The sequence below is a fragment of the Phacochoerus africanus genome, chromosome 2 (assembly GCF_016906955.1).
Source record: "Phacochoerus africanus isolate WHEZ1 chromosome 2, ROS_Pafr_v1, whole genome shotgun sequence".
Taxonomy (NCBI): domain Eukaryota; kingdom Metazoa; phylum Chordata; class Mammalia; order Artiodactyla; family Suidae; genus Phacochoerus; species Phacochoerus africanus.
The window spans coordinates 151,649,164-151,664,885 of NC_062545.1; the positions used below are offsets into that span (position 1 = coordinate 151,649,164).

Consider the following 15,722-nt stretch of genomic DNA (forward strand, 5'->3'; position numbering starts at 1 on the left):
AAAACGTAATTTTATTAAATATTTAAGGGACTATAAAAGAGAAAATGAATAGCCTTCATGAAGCATCCTTAAAAACATGGTGATAATCTGAAAGAGAGGTTTTTTAAAATGATATAAATGTTTATCATGTCTGCAACACACACACAAAAAAAATGTACTAAGTGCCCAAAAGATATCAATAACTAAAACAAACAAAAAGTATTACCTGACATACTATCTTATTTTATACACAAATCAGATCACTTAATTCAATTTTGTTGACATAAATATGAAATGGACAAGAATCAGCAGCCAGTGCATGGAGCACCATTCTTCTACTGAATATAGTACAACACAATTTAATTATGGCGTTGGATTATTTAAAACAATTTAGATCTCATTCAGAAGCATCAGACTAAAATAGCTGTCTTGATAAGCAAAAAAATTAAAATTTACTGTTGTAACTTTCAGTGTAAAAGGGCTTGCAAACATTTTTGTTAATTATGTATTACAGCTGTCCTTCATAAAGTTAATTACTAATAGCTGAAAGGCAACAGAATCTATTTGCATATGTACATGAAAGGCATGACATATGCAAAAATATGATTTTAATTAGCATTCTATGATATGAAGGGCTACAAATCAAATTGGCATGTTATAAGATTCTTAACATTGAACACTGAATTCATCTGGACATGCCTGCACAAACAGGCAACACAGGACGGTAAAGTACTATGGCCTTCTGGAGGAAACATGTGTCAAAAGCCAAGACCAAGACAATTTCTAAAAATGTGAATGCTCCTTTTCATGTCTGGTCTATTTTGGCTATTTTCATATAATATTAGGGAACCTCAGTTTTGAGGGTAAAATGATATGTCTGTATTTTTTTAATGATTATGATTTTACTCTTCAAATAATGCATTTGTATACACTGAAAATAACACTCTTTCTTTTCTACATATTAAGTAATAGCTGTGGACAACACATGCTTTACAACTATAAATAACTAATCACACCATCAATCCACAAAATGGAAAAATAATTATTACTTATAAAGAATCAAACTGTGATGATATTAAATGCTTAGCAAAAATAACAATACAAGATAGTCTATATTTGTTTTTGTTTGATTTGCATAAAATAAACAATATTCTTCATTTCCTTAAAAAAGAATACAGTAATAACAACAGTCCGTTTAAGTCATAACTTCCCTACTGTCCTCTATTTTCCTATAATTAAAAAAACATAAAGCTAATAGCAAAGAGCAAAGGTTAAGAACCCAGAGTTGCAAAGCACAGCTTATTTATATGACCAAGTATAATTTAAGAAATCTGAGCTTAGAAACCACAATGCAGTTTTTAAAAGAAAAAAATTGTATTAATTAAAATGTTTCAGGTTTAGGAATTGAAACAAAATATTATACTGCACAGGAAACCTACTCAATGTAACATTTTGACAGTATCTGCTGATGGCTATAATACTAAATGTTTAGAGGAACAATGATTTCTTACTATTATAGGGTAAAATTTACAATACTAAAACACAGCTCAATTATAGTCAGCTGCAAAATATTCATCTAATACCTAACTTAACATAAATTCTTTCAATTTGTTCTAACTAAAGTATGAGTAGTGTCAAAGTCTCAATATTATCCTCAGTGAGAAAATGTAAGACAAGCATAACCAACTAAAACTTACCAACCTCTATGGATAATAATACTGCCAGCAATTTGTGATGGCTGAATGTAGCCCATACCAACCATCATCAGAGTATTAATATTTTAACATAATAATTGTTTCGTAAAATTTTAATTTAGATACCATCAGAATAAAACAAAAATAATTCTGAATCTGAAAAGTTATTCAACTGAAATACCTTGCTCCCAGTGAGCACAGGTGACTTTACACTTTCATTCTGTTCCATATATATTCACTGGTGACTTACTATGTACAGGCCATGGGGAAGTTCTGCAGGTTAGGGGCAGAATCACACAGTTAAAGCCCTGTCTTCATGGGGCTTTCACTCTATGACCTGTAGCTTCAGGATGACGTGGCACTCAGCCTGCCATGCTCCTGCCTGGACTCTTTAATCATGCAAGCAGGCGTTAACCTGTGTACTAGGCCGGACCTACTATGGGCCAGAACAGCCCAGGCAACTGTGGTGCACAGGTGGCGGATAGGTGTTAAAATAAACAGAAGTCCCTGCCTTGGAAATGTAAAACCTAGTGAGAGAAACAGAGGACAAAAGCTACACTACAGAGCATCTCAGAGAGTGCTGGATGGTGGGAGAAAAATTAAAATAGAGAAGTAAGAGTTGAAATGCCGGCAGGGCATCAGCATTTTATGTTTGGATGGCTCTGGACTGTGGTTTGGGGACAAAGAGGGTGCGGCAGTGGGCCTTTCACCAAATAGGGAACAGCAGGCCACAGAGAAAAGGGTGGCCACAGAGCCTGTCAGCCAGTGGGGCCTATGCTCAACAAAATGCAGGGCAGAGTAGGGGTAGTAGAGGGACAAGAAGGGTAATGGTGAGGGAACAACTTCGAAAGCCAGCACAACTGGGCCGGTGCTCTGAGCAGGAACAAGAGCATCGCAGGTGTCTGAACAGAGGAGAGACGTGTGGGACACACACTGTCATAGATTCCTCTAGCTGTTTTGTTAAGAACAAGTTAGGGGGGTGGAGAAAGACAGGGATGATCTGTCTCTTGCAATAATCCAGGCAAAGATGACAGTGGTTTGGACCACGGACCAGGAGGAGAGCAGAGATCTGACCAAATTCTAGATACATATTTATGATTAGAGCCAACCAATTTCCATAGGGCCTGGACATGGAGTCCAAAAGAGATATAGAAGACCAATTCAAAGCTTTTGGTCTTGGAAAAACTGAGCTGGTTTGAAGGTAGCATCAGTTTGGGGTATGTTCATTGAGGAAGCCCACTGACATCCAAGAGAGGTCTCTAAAGGGGGCTGAATCCACTGATTCTGGAAACATATACTCTGATGTTATCCACCTGTCAGGTGCCTGACAAACTGAAGGAACACCTCGAAAAGTAAAAAGTACTGTTATTTAAAGTATGGTTGATTTCCAAGTATTTATAATTGTCAGAAAAAAGCATCACTTGAAATTGGTTTTGGTGTCAAAAGAATAGTGCAATAATAGCATTTGCATACTAGCTATAGGTTTCTATATTTTAGTACAAAAGTTTCAGATTTTAACTCCTATTTTTAAAAGAATTTTTCATACAGTATATGGAGATATAATAAAAACCTCTTTCCTCAGTCCCTTAGATTTTATCACTGTAGAACCATTTCAACTTGTGAGTCATGAAAGCTTATCTGACTTATCCATTAGAGCAAACATAGAAAGTTCCCTCATGGCCTAGTGGTTAAGCATCCAGTGTTGTCACTATTGTGGCTCAGGTCACTGTGGTGGCGTGGGTTTGATCCCTGGTCTGGGAACTTCCACATACTACAGGAGCAGCCAAAAAGCAGGAGAAAGCCAGAGTCATGGCACCCTGGCACTCCCCATCTCACACAGTCCAAGTAGGGGCCAAAAGGCAGGTTTCCCAGGCTGTGTTCCTTCTGAGCCCAGGGCAAGAGAAGAGGAAGCTGCAGTCTGCTTCCTCAAGTTTTACCATGTTGATCATGTTCCCCTGATCTCTCTAATAAGGTCAGATGCTCCTCAAAGACAAGCTATAGGATATAATCTCCAACTACTTGAAATTTCTGATGATCAAGTCAGTGGAGGCCCTACAGGTTACAGGAATGCTAAATAAATATATTTGCTTTTAAGAGGTTAAAGTCTGAGCACAATAACACAGTGTTAGTGAAATGATCATTTCTAAGAACTCATGAATATGTATGTGGCTGTGACGTACACACACTCACTTATTCTTTTAGTCTCCTGAAGGATCTGTAATAATCTACCTGGTTCTCCCAACTGGTCCCCTGGATACCAAGGCCACACACCACCAGAACTGCTTGTCACATCACAGGGTTCACCCAGCAAAAGGCTGAGTGAATCAAACAGTAACATAACTGACAGGTTTTGGTCACTGCTGAAGAAGAAAATTTAAAAAACAACAAGCTTCAAGGTTAGCAGGCAAAGACTGCCTTAGGAATACAGGAAACAAAGCCCCCAAGTTAAACACTTGGGGCCTCTTCTTGGTTAAAGCTGGTTAACTCCTTAGGTTGTGATGACCGGGGCACCATGTATCCCACTAGCAGAACTTCAAGTTCAAGTGAGAACAGTGAGCCTGGAGGAAAGGTAGGTCATGTCACAGCTCTGCCATTTATGACTTGTGTAACTTTGAGAATATTAAGTATATTTTTCCAGTTTCCTTTGCTGAAACATGAGAAAAGCAATAATTCATAGAGCTTTGTGAGAATTAAATGAAACAACATAAACACAATGTAGCATGAGGAACAGGTAAAGACATAAATAATTAATAGCACATTAGTAGTGCTATTTTTCGAATAATGTCAGGAGAAAGAGAAATTAGGGAAGCAATCCTGTTTACCATTGCATCCAAAAGAATAAAAAACTTAGAAATAAACCTACCTAAAGAGACAAAAGACCTGTACTCTGAAAACTATAAGACGCTGATGAAAGAAATCAAAGATGACACAAACGGATGGAAAGACATATCATGGTCTTGGATTGGAAGAGTCAATATTATCAAAAGGACTATCTACCCAAGGCAATCTATAGATTCAATGCAATCCCTATCAAATTACCAAGGACATTTTTCAAAGAACTCAAACAAAAAACTTAAAAGTTTGTTTGGAAGCACGAAAGACCCAGAATAGCCAAAGACATCCTGAAAAAGAAAAATGGAGCTGGAGGAATCAGGCTCCCGGACTTCAGACTATAGTACGAAGCTACAGTCATCAAAACCGTATGGTAGTGGCACAAAGACAGAAATATAGATCAGTGGAACAGGACAGAAAGTCCAGCATTAAACCCACGCACCTACAGTCAACTAATTTATGACAAAGGAGGCAAGAATATACAATGGAAAAAATGACAGCCTGTTCAATAAGCGGTGCAGGGAAAACTGCACAGCCACATGTAAAAGAATGAAACTAGAACACTTCCTAACACCATACACAAAAATAAACTTAAGATGGATTAACGACCTAGATATAAGACCAGATACTATAAAACTCTTAGAGGAAAACATAGGCCAAACACTCTTCAAAATAAATGACAGCATCATCTTCTCAGACCCACCTGTTAGAGTAATGACAGTAAAAACAAAAATTTTAAAAATGGGACTTAATAAACTTAAAAGTTTCTGCACAGCAAAGGAAACCCTAAACAAGATGAAAAGACAACCCACAGACTGGGAGAAAATATTGTCAAATGAAGAGACTGACAAGAGATTAATCTCCAAAATTTATAAACACCTCCTATAGCTCAATACCAAAAAAATGAACAACCCCATCAAAAAATGGGTAGATGATCTAAACAGACAGTTCTCCAAAGAAGACATACAGATGGCCGAAAAAATACATGAAAAGATGTTGAACATCAGTAATTATCAGAGAAATGCAAATCAAAACCACTATGAGATACTACCTTACACTGGTCAGAATGGCCATCATCAAAAGTCTACAGACAATAAATGCTGGAGAGGGTGTGGAAAAAAAGGAACCCTATTACACTGTTGATGGGAATGTAAATTGGAGCAAGCACTGTGGAAAACAGTATGGAGATGCCTCAGAAAACTAAAAACAGAATTACCATTTGATCCAGCAATTCCTCTCCTGGGCATCTATCCAGGGAAAACCATGACTCAAAAAGACACATGTTCTCCCAATGTTCATTGCAGCACTATATACAATAACTGTGACATGGAAACAACCTAAATATCCATTTACAGAGGAGTGGATAAAGAAGATGTGGTACGTATACACAATGGAGTATTACTCAGCCATTAAAAGGAATGAAATACTGGCATTTTTAGCAACATGGATTGACCTAGAAATTATCATGCTAAGTGAAGTCAGTCAGACAGTGAGACACCAACATCAAATGCTATCACTGACATGTGGAATCTAAAAAAAGGACAGAATGAACTTTCTTGCAGAACAGATACTGACTCACAGACTTTGAAAAACTTATGGTTTCCAAATGAGACATGTTGGGGGGTGGGGGGGATGCACTGAGGGTTTGGGATAGAAATGCAATAAAATTTGATTGTGATGATTGTTGTACACCTATAAATGTAATAAAATTCATTAGGTAATTAAAAAAATTTAAAAAGTAGAATAGTGTCAGGGATATAGTTATACCTAGGAGAAAAAACAATTAAGGATTTCAATTCCAAAAGCCTCCATTTCTGTGAGCAGTTAACACCCTAAATGATATGCATAATGACTTAAATGAAATTTCAGTCCATGTATATAAGACTACCTAAAGTCAAAACGCAAAGATCTGACAAATATATCACTTCAAACAATACCTACCCAATTGAAAGCCACTGAACTGAGATGTAAACAAGCTTTGGCTCATTTAAATTCCATACCTATTTCTGTTTACATTAATGCCCAAGAAAGGGAGTGTAGGGGATAATAAAGCATGCTGAAACTGAGTAACTGCAACAAAGACTAATGAACAATCATACACAACCAAATGGTCAACAACCTAAGGTTCTGTTTTATCCCTTTATAGTTTTGACTTTGAATGGTACATCTCTAAATTAAAAATAATAATTTTAACAAACTTGGAGAAAAAATGGCCTGAATGAGTGAAAATTCTAAACTGAATTTTGATACATCTTTAAAACAAACTCCTATTTGGTTTTTCAAAGTAAAATACACATGTATTCTAAATCCTAGAGTACCGTAAGAAAGCAAATCTACACATAAAACTGCATCACCAAGACCCCTGTGTCTGATGTCAGGACTTTTGAACTCAGGGCTCCTATCAATCCTCCTGGTGATAATATAGATGCAGCAGACACTCCGGAAGAATAGCTCACAGGCAGTATCCAACCCTGATCCCTTTGAAGGAAGATGGAGGCGAGATAGTACTGACGGGTAAGGAGCATAATTCTAGACATAAACACTGGGATTTCCATCCCTGGTTCAACATTAATTCTCTCTGAAAATTGAGGTCTGTTACTGAGATGCCTTTGGTTTCCTCATATATAAGATGGGTGGTACTAATGAGAATTAGATGATTAATATTTGGTGCCTGACAAACTCTTAACATTATATAAACTCTGCTCCTTTTAGCTATTAATCACCCTAGGCTTGAGGGCTTAATGCATAAAAATACCCCCCCCCCATATTCTACTTCATTGCCACTGGCCAGTGCTTCTCCAGAACTGGGCACCAAGCTAGTAGGAAGAGCATGCCTACCACACTGTGAATCTCTGTAGGTAACTACAATGCAACTCAATGTGATTCAATTCAAACACGAATTAAAAGATTCACACATTTTAATACTGTCAATATGAACCAGGGACTCCCAAATAAATAGCACTCAGGCCTAACTAAAGAACAGACAGGGGAAGGATGAACAGTGATAAAAGAGCATCAGACACAGTAACTGAGGGGTTGCAGGTATAGAGGAGCAAACAGCAAAAGCTTCTCAAAAAGTTTCAGCGAAGTCTGGGAGCAGACTGGTAAAACTGGCCTGTGGGTCCAGATTCCAGACCCTTGGAATGGGGCCTATGATAAGGAACAAAATAACATAGAGAATTAAGTCAAAAAGCAGAATCCTCAATCATGAAGGGTCTTATAAGTCATGCCAAAAATTTTAGATTTTATCCTGATTTTCAACATTTGCCAAACATCCCACAGATGACTGTTGTTCAGGATGCTAATGGGGCGTTACCCAAAAAAGTAGCAAGGGGGCATCAAATAAGACTAGACAATCCTAGGTTAGAAGAATAAAACATTTCCCATTTAGGGAGGACTGATGAGCACTGGGCACCAAGGGAGAGAGATGGGCACCACTTTCTCCACATTCCTGGACCACTAAGGCACCTTTCTCAGAGCAAACCTAGGCACTTCTCGGGACTGTGTCTTCAGGACATAGTTCAGAAAATGCTGCTGTACAGTCAGGAATTTTGAGGTTGGGACATAAAAATGACCGATTTTACCCTTTTTAAGGAACAGGCTTTGCAGTCAGACAGTGCTGAGATCAGACCCTGGCTCTACCATTTACCACGTGGGTGATCCTGCACAAGTCCTTAAACCACACTAATCCTGTGCTCCCTAATTTGTAGGGTGGGGATAATCCCACTTATCTCAGAGAATTATAAATATGCATTATTTAGCACAGTTGCTGTAACACAGTCATCATTCAATAAAGGGTAACCATTACATACATACACCAAACAATTATTTAGGATCTAAAGGTACAAAGATGAACAAAATGTACTCTCTACATTCATAGGGCTTAATACCCAGATCCCAGAAACAGAAAGAGATAATGCCAGGATTAAGCAAGAAGAAACAAGATACACATTTTAAAACAGGGTTGAGGGTACTCTAAAACTTCTCACCACCACACTCTGGAATTTAAAAGGTTTCCTTCTGTCTTAAAATCAACAGTAGTGGTTAAAAAGAAATTTTATTTTCTTTGAGTACAAAATCAGCACAAGCTAACCAACTAAATTTTCATTATTTTATATATATTTGTAAGCAGCAGTCAATTCATATAATAACCCTATAAGGCTGAAAAAGAAAGTATAAATATCAAATGATGAGTCTCCAAAGAATGATCATAATCCACTTCCCCATGTAAGTTCTAGACATAAAAATATATTATCAATAATATGATTTTATTTTTGGAGCAAATGTCACTTGTCATTAAAAGTATATAGAAATTTTTGTCATTTCATCTGATGTCTTTTTTTATAATTAATAAGGTATTAACAATATGAAAATAACCTTAAATGAACAGAATATTTTTATACTATAGTTTTACATGTTAATTTCAATTTTTTTAATGGCATAGTTAGAAAAGATGGATGAATTACAGATTTTCATATTGCAATTAAGTGTGCATTTCTCCTAGTGACTTCACATCACACAAGTAATGGCTTCACAAAGATTCCCACATCCTAATTTCTGAAACCTGTTAGGCTACATGGCACACAAATGGAATTAAGGTGCTAAACAGCTGACTTTAAAATAGGAAAATGATCCTGGATTATCCAGGTGGACTCAATATAATCCAAGTGTCCTTATAAAGCAGAAGAGGTAGACAGAAGAAAGGAACCAGGGAGAGATGACTGACATCAGGGCCACAGAGATAAAACACTGCTGACCTTGAAGATGGGAGAAGTGGACCATGAGCCTAGGAACACAGATGGCCTCGAGCAGCTGACAGAGTGTGAATATCCTGTACCCTAACAACCAGCTCCCAATGGTTTCACTGATCATTAATGAGGCTTGCCCATCTCAGTGATTACAGGGAGGGCAGCTGAGTGGCAATATTCTACCAATTCTTCTACATTCAGCAGCCGGCATTCCTCTATAAAGAACTTCAAGATTTCATCCTGTCCCTTTGTCTCATCTGTGCTCTCTTTGGCTCTCTTTCAAGGGCACTCTGAATAGACCCTTGGATTTTCATCATTATTCTATTTTTTTTTAATCTTTTTTTTTTAGATTTTTATTTTTTCTATTATAGTTGATTTACAATGTTCTGTCAATTTCTGCTGTACAGCAAAGTGACCCAGTTTTATATATATATAATATTCTTTTATTCTTTTTCTCACCTTATCCTTCATCATGTTCCATCACAAGTGACTGGATATAATTAATTACTATAACTATGCTTCATAATTCTCACACTTTCCCCAGACTGGCCAATGGAAACCCATTAAAGCTAGCTTCTATGTCCTTTGACATCACTCCTCCTCGTATTCAGGCATTTCTTTGTTTTCTAGCACAAGATGTTCCAGATTCCCACGTCCTTTCCCCACTACAGACCTGGAATCGGCCCTGGCTTCTTAGTAAGGAGTGGTAGCAACCAAGCAAAATCCAGGTGCTAACTATGATGACTGTTCTTCAGGCACCACTGAGTCCAAACCCTTTCAAAGTTTAGAAACGAACTAACACAAATAAATACATGGTGGGCAGGAAAGGAAACAGAGAGGATCTTGACTCTAACAGCCACATCTGGTACATGAGCATTCATAGTAACAATAAATCATATCCATTCATTATTCTAAATGATTTTGTAATGTTTTCAAATTGTGAATAAATGCATTTCTGCAAATGAATCACATTTTATCTATGGAAGCAAAAGCTTACTATTCAAATAATTCTTTTTTGTGAATCATTAAGGTATAAATATATGTTCACTCCTATTTTCTTAAATGCTAACAACTTGGCTTCTAGTGCTAGTTCTTGCAAACCATTGAACACTTACTGCTTCTCACTATTGTCGATTCCGGTTCTTTCTCTCATTCTTTTAGATGGCACTTTTATTCACTTATAGTCTTATTTCAAAGGTATAATTCATTTCCTGGGCTTTAAAGCATAACCTGTTTGTGAATGACTCTAAAATACATATATTCACCCATGGCCTTTCCAAGGGGCAGGACCTGCCTTCTATAAGCAGCTGTTCTAGACTTCCCTAATTCTACTAACTGTATACCCTTCCAAATTTAATAACTGTATTCTCATGTTTGTTAAATCATCAACTGTTTCTTCAAACTATTCCCTGTCAAGACCGTACTTCCCTTTCTCTCTATAATTACACTAGACCAAACCACTTTACTGAAATGCTCTCCATTACAGTTCATCCCACAGCCAGATCCACAATCATCCTACAAATATATTCATATTGCAGCTCAGCTCATAAACATTTTATGCTTCCTTTCTGAATCAAATAAAGCAACAAGTCCTAAGCAAACAATCATTAGTCTTCAAAAGAAATTCTGAACCAGTTATCCCAACTTCTAGAACATACCCTCAAGAAAGAATCTGAAATGAAGGTTAAAAAAAAAAATTTCCAACAAAAAAATGAAAATGCCCTAAATGTGCAATAGTAGTGGCATGATTAAAATATTATATCTCAATAAAAAGTAGAAGAGATTTCTCAAGACAGATTTAAAAAGGATGAAAGTATTACATACAATAATCTCATGTTTTATACATACATACACACACACGCATTTTGTATTCTGACATATATATAAATATAAACAGAAGCAAATACCAGTCAAATTCACTCAGATATAAGATTATATTTTAGATTACTTATATTTTTGGTTTTTCTATAATAAGTAAAAATTTTTAAAGCAAAAAATAACATGGTGCTTCACATTTGACATAGCATTTTTACATTTCCTCAATGGCTCCTCATAACTGAATGAGTAAGTGGTAGAGGCATTATCAGCTCAAGCCGAGAGAAGAGGGAATTGAGGCTCAGAGAAGATAAGTGACTTTGACTTTTGCAAGAAAATGTGGCAAAAGAGCTGAAAATGCAAAAGTGGGATTCATGCCTGATGACCTTTAGACGGAGCTCTTTTCACCATTCCACATCTCCTGACTAATGAAAGATTACACCCTGGTGGAAAACAAGAAAAAAGAAAAAGGAAATACTATAGAAATAAAAGTGTTCATAAATAAAATTGTTATATTAAATACTGTTCTAAATGAATACGAATCTTTCTCAATAATGAGTGAAAATTCAAGTAGCTGATACAGGACAGAAAATATTTATCATATGATGAGGATACAAACCAAAAATTAATGACCTGTGAAACAGGTCAGACAAAAGTAAACATTGTACAATCAGTTAACAAGTATAATTATGCTTAGAAATAAAAACAAAGATGCTGATCATTATTAAAGCAACATCCAATTGAGATAGATTACATTGGTTTTATGATAAACAAAACCAAAATAAAATATTTTACCCCAAAAGTGTCAGAAATCAAGATCACTCTAATATTAGTGTGATACTGTAAAATACACTAGGCAATATTAAAAACTTCTAAATGAAGTATTAAATTTTCATTTACATAATACATAAAATGAAATACATTATACAAATATCATAAACATATTTGTAACCAGCTTCCAATTACATCATTTAACCATGACTTCACAAAAGTTTTTTTCATTCATATCTCCTAACTATAAATAAGCATAATTTAAAGGAATACAGAAAAATCTGACATTCCAATGAATTCAAATCTGTCCAAAAATTTACCTTGCAAATAAAAGAAAAATCTAAAATTACATTATTCCAAAATTCTGAAGTTAACAGAAATTAAATAACACTTAAAAATTACATTTCTCAAACTCTTTTACCAAATCATTGCTAGGCTAAACCAAAAACACTTTCATTGTTTCTCAAATATCTTAAGGCACAATTTCTCAGAATGCTACTGCCTTTTTTGTTATAATCATCACACAGAACCTACCACATCCATATTTGAAATGTTTGCCCTTGCAATTTCATATAAAGAAATCTCTTCAAAAACTATCAACATCCCCAAATTTAAATTTACCAAGGCTCCTTTAATACTTTAAAATGCCACATGTTCTGGGTGCAGCCAAAGATATATATATATATAATTATTATTTTCCAGAATGGTTCTGCTTCTTCATGAAAATAAATGCTAATATATTTACTGAAAATCTTTACAAAGAAACAAAACTGGAGGGTTTTTTTATTCAATCACAAGAAACAAAAAAATATTCTAAATGTCACACCTCTCCTGCGAGTAAGCACTCTGTGTTCAAAAACCAGCAGTGAACTTTTTGATGTTATGAAATGTTAGCTAGAACAATCAGAAATATTCCTCCAAGAAACTGTAACGGAGTGGCATAAAAACAAACTTCACATAGCATTTTCTGCACTGCATGAAAGAGGAAGAGGAGACATTCAGAAGTTATTAGTCCTTTATTTCAATTATTACAATTGATCTTGTCAATTAATGTAATTATTACCATTGTCAGCGCTATAAATATTATACCCCAAACCTTAATATTACATTGTAGACTTATAAATATTAACAACATTCTTAATATTAATGAAAGCAATCACATGTTAGGGTATTTTTTTTTAATTTTTTAGAAGAGTGTAGTTGATTTACAATGTTTTGAGTTAGGGTATTTTTTTGTTTTGTATTTCTGTTGGTTTGTAGAGAGGGAGATTGCCAACCTCTGTTCTGAGCCCTTTGTATCTACCAACTTAGTTAACCCTTAAAACAACCAAATTGACAAATGATAAACATGAGGTGCTTTATATATATTTTAAGTAATTTTATATACTTGAAGTAACTTCCCCAAGGTTGCACAGCTAGTGAATGGCAGAGCCAGGATTCAAACACAGATTGTCTGATCAGTGCCCATATACTGAACTTGATCACTAAACTGTTGTTGTTCTTCATCTTAAAAATAATAATTCTGGTATTAGGCCTTCTTTCAGGTGTCTGCTGCATCTGTTTTATTAACTAAAAAGTCACCTGCCAAAATAAGGAAATTAATAATGGAAGTGTACTTTATTTCTGGGTTCAAGAAACAACACAGGTAAGCACAATAATTTTAAAATGCTGAATTGAGAGTCAACGACCTGGTCTAATGTGGGCTCTGAAATTAACAGTGATTTGACCTTAGCTGAATTCATTACAACGAAATACAAGGCAAAATGAAATTACTCATACCTAAACAACTGTATTAGTAATAAACTAATAGAAATGAAACTTAGAAGGGGAAGCAAAAACAAACAACTTTAGACATGTTAAAACAGGAAGGGAGGTAGGAAGGAAGAGAGGAAGAAAAGGAGGGAGAGAGGAAGGAAGGGAGAGTCAGAAGACACTGATTATAAACTATGAATTCAATATAGGACAGCCCTTTACATGGAGCTACCTTAACTCTTCTGTAGGTTGCAAAACAAAGGGAGGACCTCCTGTTACTGTTAGATATTATCCTGGGAAAGGAAGGTGTTACTAGAGTCAAGAAAAATGAAAACACACACAGCACCTTGAGGGAAAGCAGCCCCAGACCGGGGGTGCACCAGGATGAGTGTCCCTGCTCTCCCCTGGGGCTGCTGTGCAGGTGACATGACAGGAAGTGAGGCAGGGCTTCCAGAAGCACCAGAGCCCAGGGAGCCCTCAGGAACTGTGAGCTGACTTTACAGTGATGATGAAGACCAGAATTTCTCCTAGAACAGGAAGAAGAAGAGGACAAAACACAAGCACTGGAGTTTTGCACCTGTGAACGGGGCTCTGAAAGCCGCAGGTCATGCTTCCAGAAAACGAAGATCTACTTCCTCACAGGGCTACGCAAGGAGCAAAAATAAAAACTAAGAAAATATACCATTTTGGCAAGTGAATACTACATGTCAAATGTGGTAACAAATATTTTTGGGGGATTATAAGATATATGGCATTGATAACTCCAATATCCAAATAAAAAAACTGAGGTACATACAGAATTAAATATAGCAATGGAAATACTTCTATGAATAGTATACAGAAGCCTATAGTAAAGTGCCCAGATATTGCAAGAAATGTAGTAACTCTCAATAAATGACTGCTATTAATAAATTAAGAGTCTCTTCCTATCCAAGCATATAATTCTGATATTGTCTTTATTGATTAAATGTGCAGGAGCTATAATACACGAGGGTGTTTATGTCAGCAATAAAACACCAATCAATAAATTCACCAAAAAAGGGATTTCCACTTTTACATGTAATTTGTCTTCAAATTTCTTCTGGGATATTTTATGTAAATTGACAGTACAAAATAACAAGAAATACTGCAATGTCCTAGGGGATGGTGACCAGACACTTGTTCCAATCTTGTCCAAGAGGAAACTGGGATTGGCTGAGCTCACCGGGACCAATAGACAGTTGCTTCAAAGCCCCACACACCATCTAATACTCAGTTAGAAATATTCTTTGTAATTCCCATTAGAGAAGTTAACAGTGTGAAGTGCTAAACTGTCTAATAATGCTATTTCCAAGACTTAGTAAAGATAATGCTTTAATGGCAATTTGGGATGGGGTGAGTGACTTTCAAATTTATTACTTTCAAAGTATTATTTGGTGAACAATAATATTGAAGTTGTAATTTCTGTGAAAGTGAATTGAAAATGGTCATGCTGTTTCAATATGTTTATCCAAACCAATGTAAACTGAGCTATTTACAAATAAGAGCCAAAAACTGAGATTTTACTTTTGAACTCATGGGGCATGGACACACCAACATGAGATAAGTGCAGATAAGGGTACCCTGTATCTTATATAAAAGTTCACATATAGTTAAGATAAATATCTTTTGTGAAACATAACTATGCAAAAAATTAGAATACAAAAGAATGCATTTAATAATAAAATTTTATAGAATAGAACTTAATCTTTATTTAATGATTCAGCAGGCTTATCAAAACCATGGAATGCTTCAGGGAGATCATCATCACCATCAATTACTGCTGTGATGAAGAGATGCAGAAGTGTCAATTAATAAGAGTTCTGGGTGAACTGCTTTCCTATAACAATTTATAATAAAATAAACTAAGGAAACCCACTGAAATAGGAAACACCCAGGAATTTTTAAAACAATAATGAATTCAGGATTATTTTCTTTCCCCTTTTTAATTCCCTTATCTTAAAGTAAGATGTGTTCTCCCATTATGTGGGTTGTCTTTTTGCTTAGTTTATGGTTTTCTTTGCAAACAAAGCAAGGGACAAGGGTTTAATCTCCAAAATATACAAACATCACATGCAGTTTTATACCAAAAAAAGCAAACGACCCAATCAAA

At 35.7% G+C, this 15,722-nt stretch overlaps 1 protein-coding gene across 2 annotated transcripts in view; it reads right to left on the minus strand.

The window, feature by feature from the left end:
- ZNF407 (zinc finger protein 407) overlaps positions 1 to 15,722 on the minus strand; it is a 422,314-nt gene that overhangs the window by 263,515 nt on the left and 143,077 nt on the right. The gene's annotated exons all lie outside the window — the stretch shown is intronic.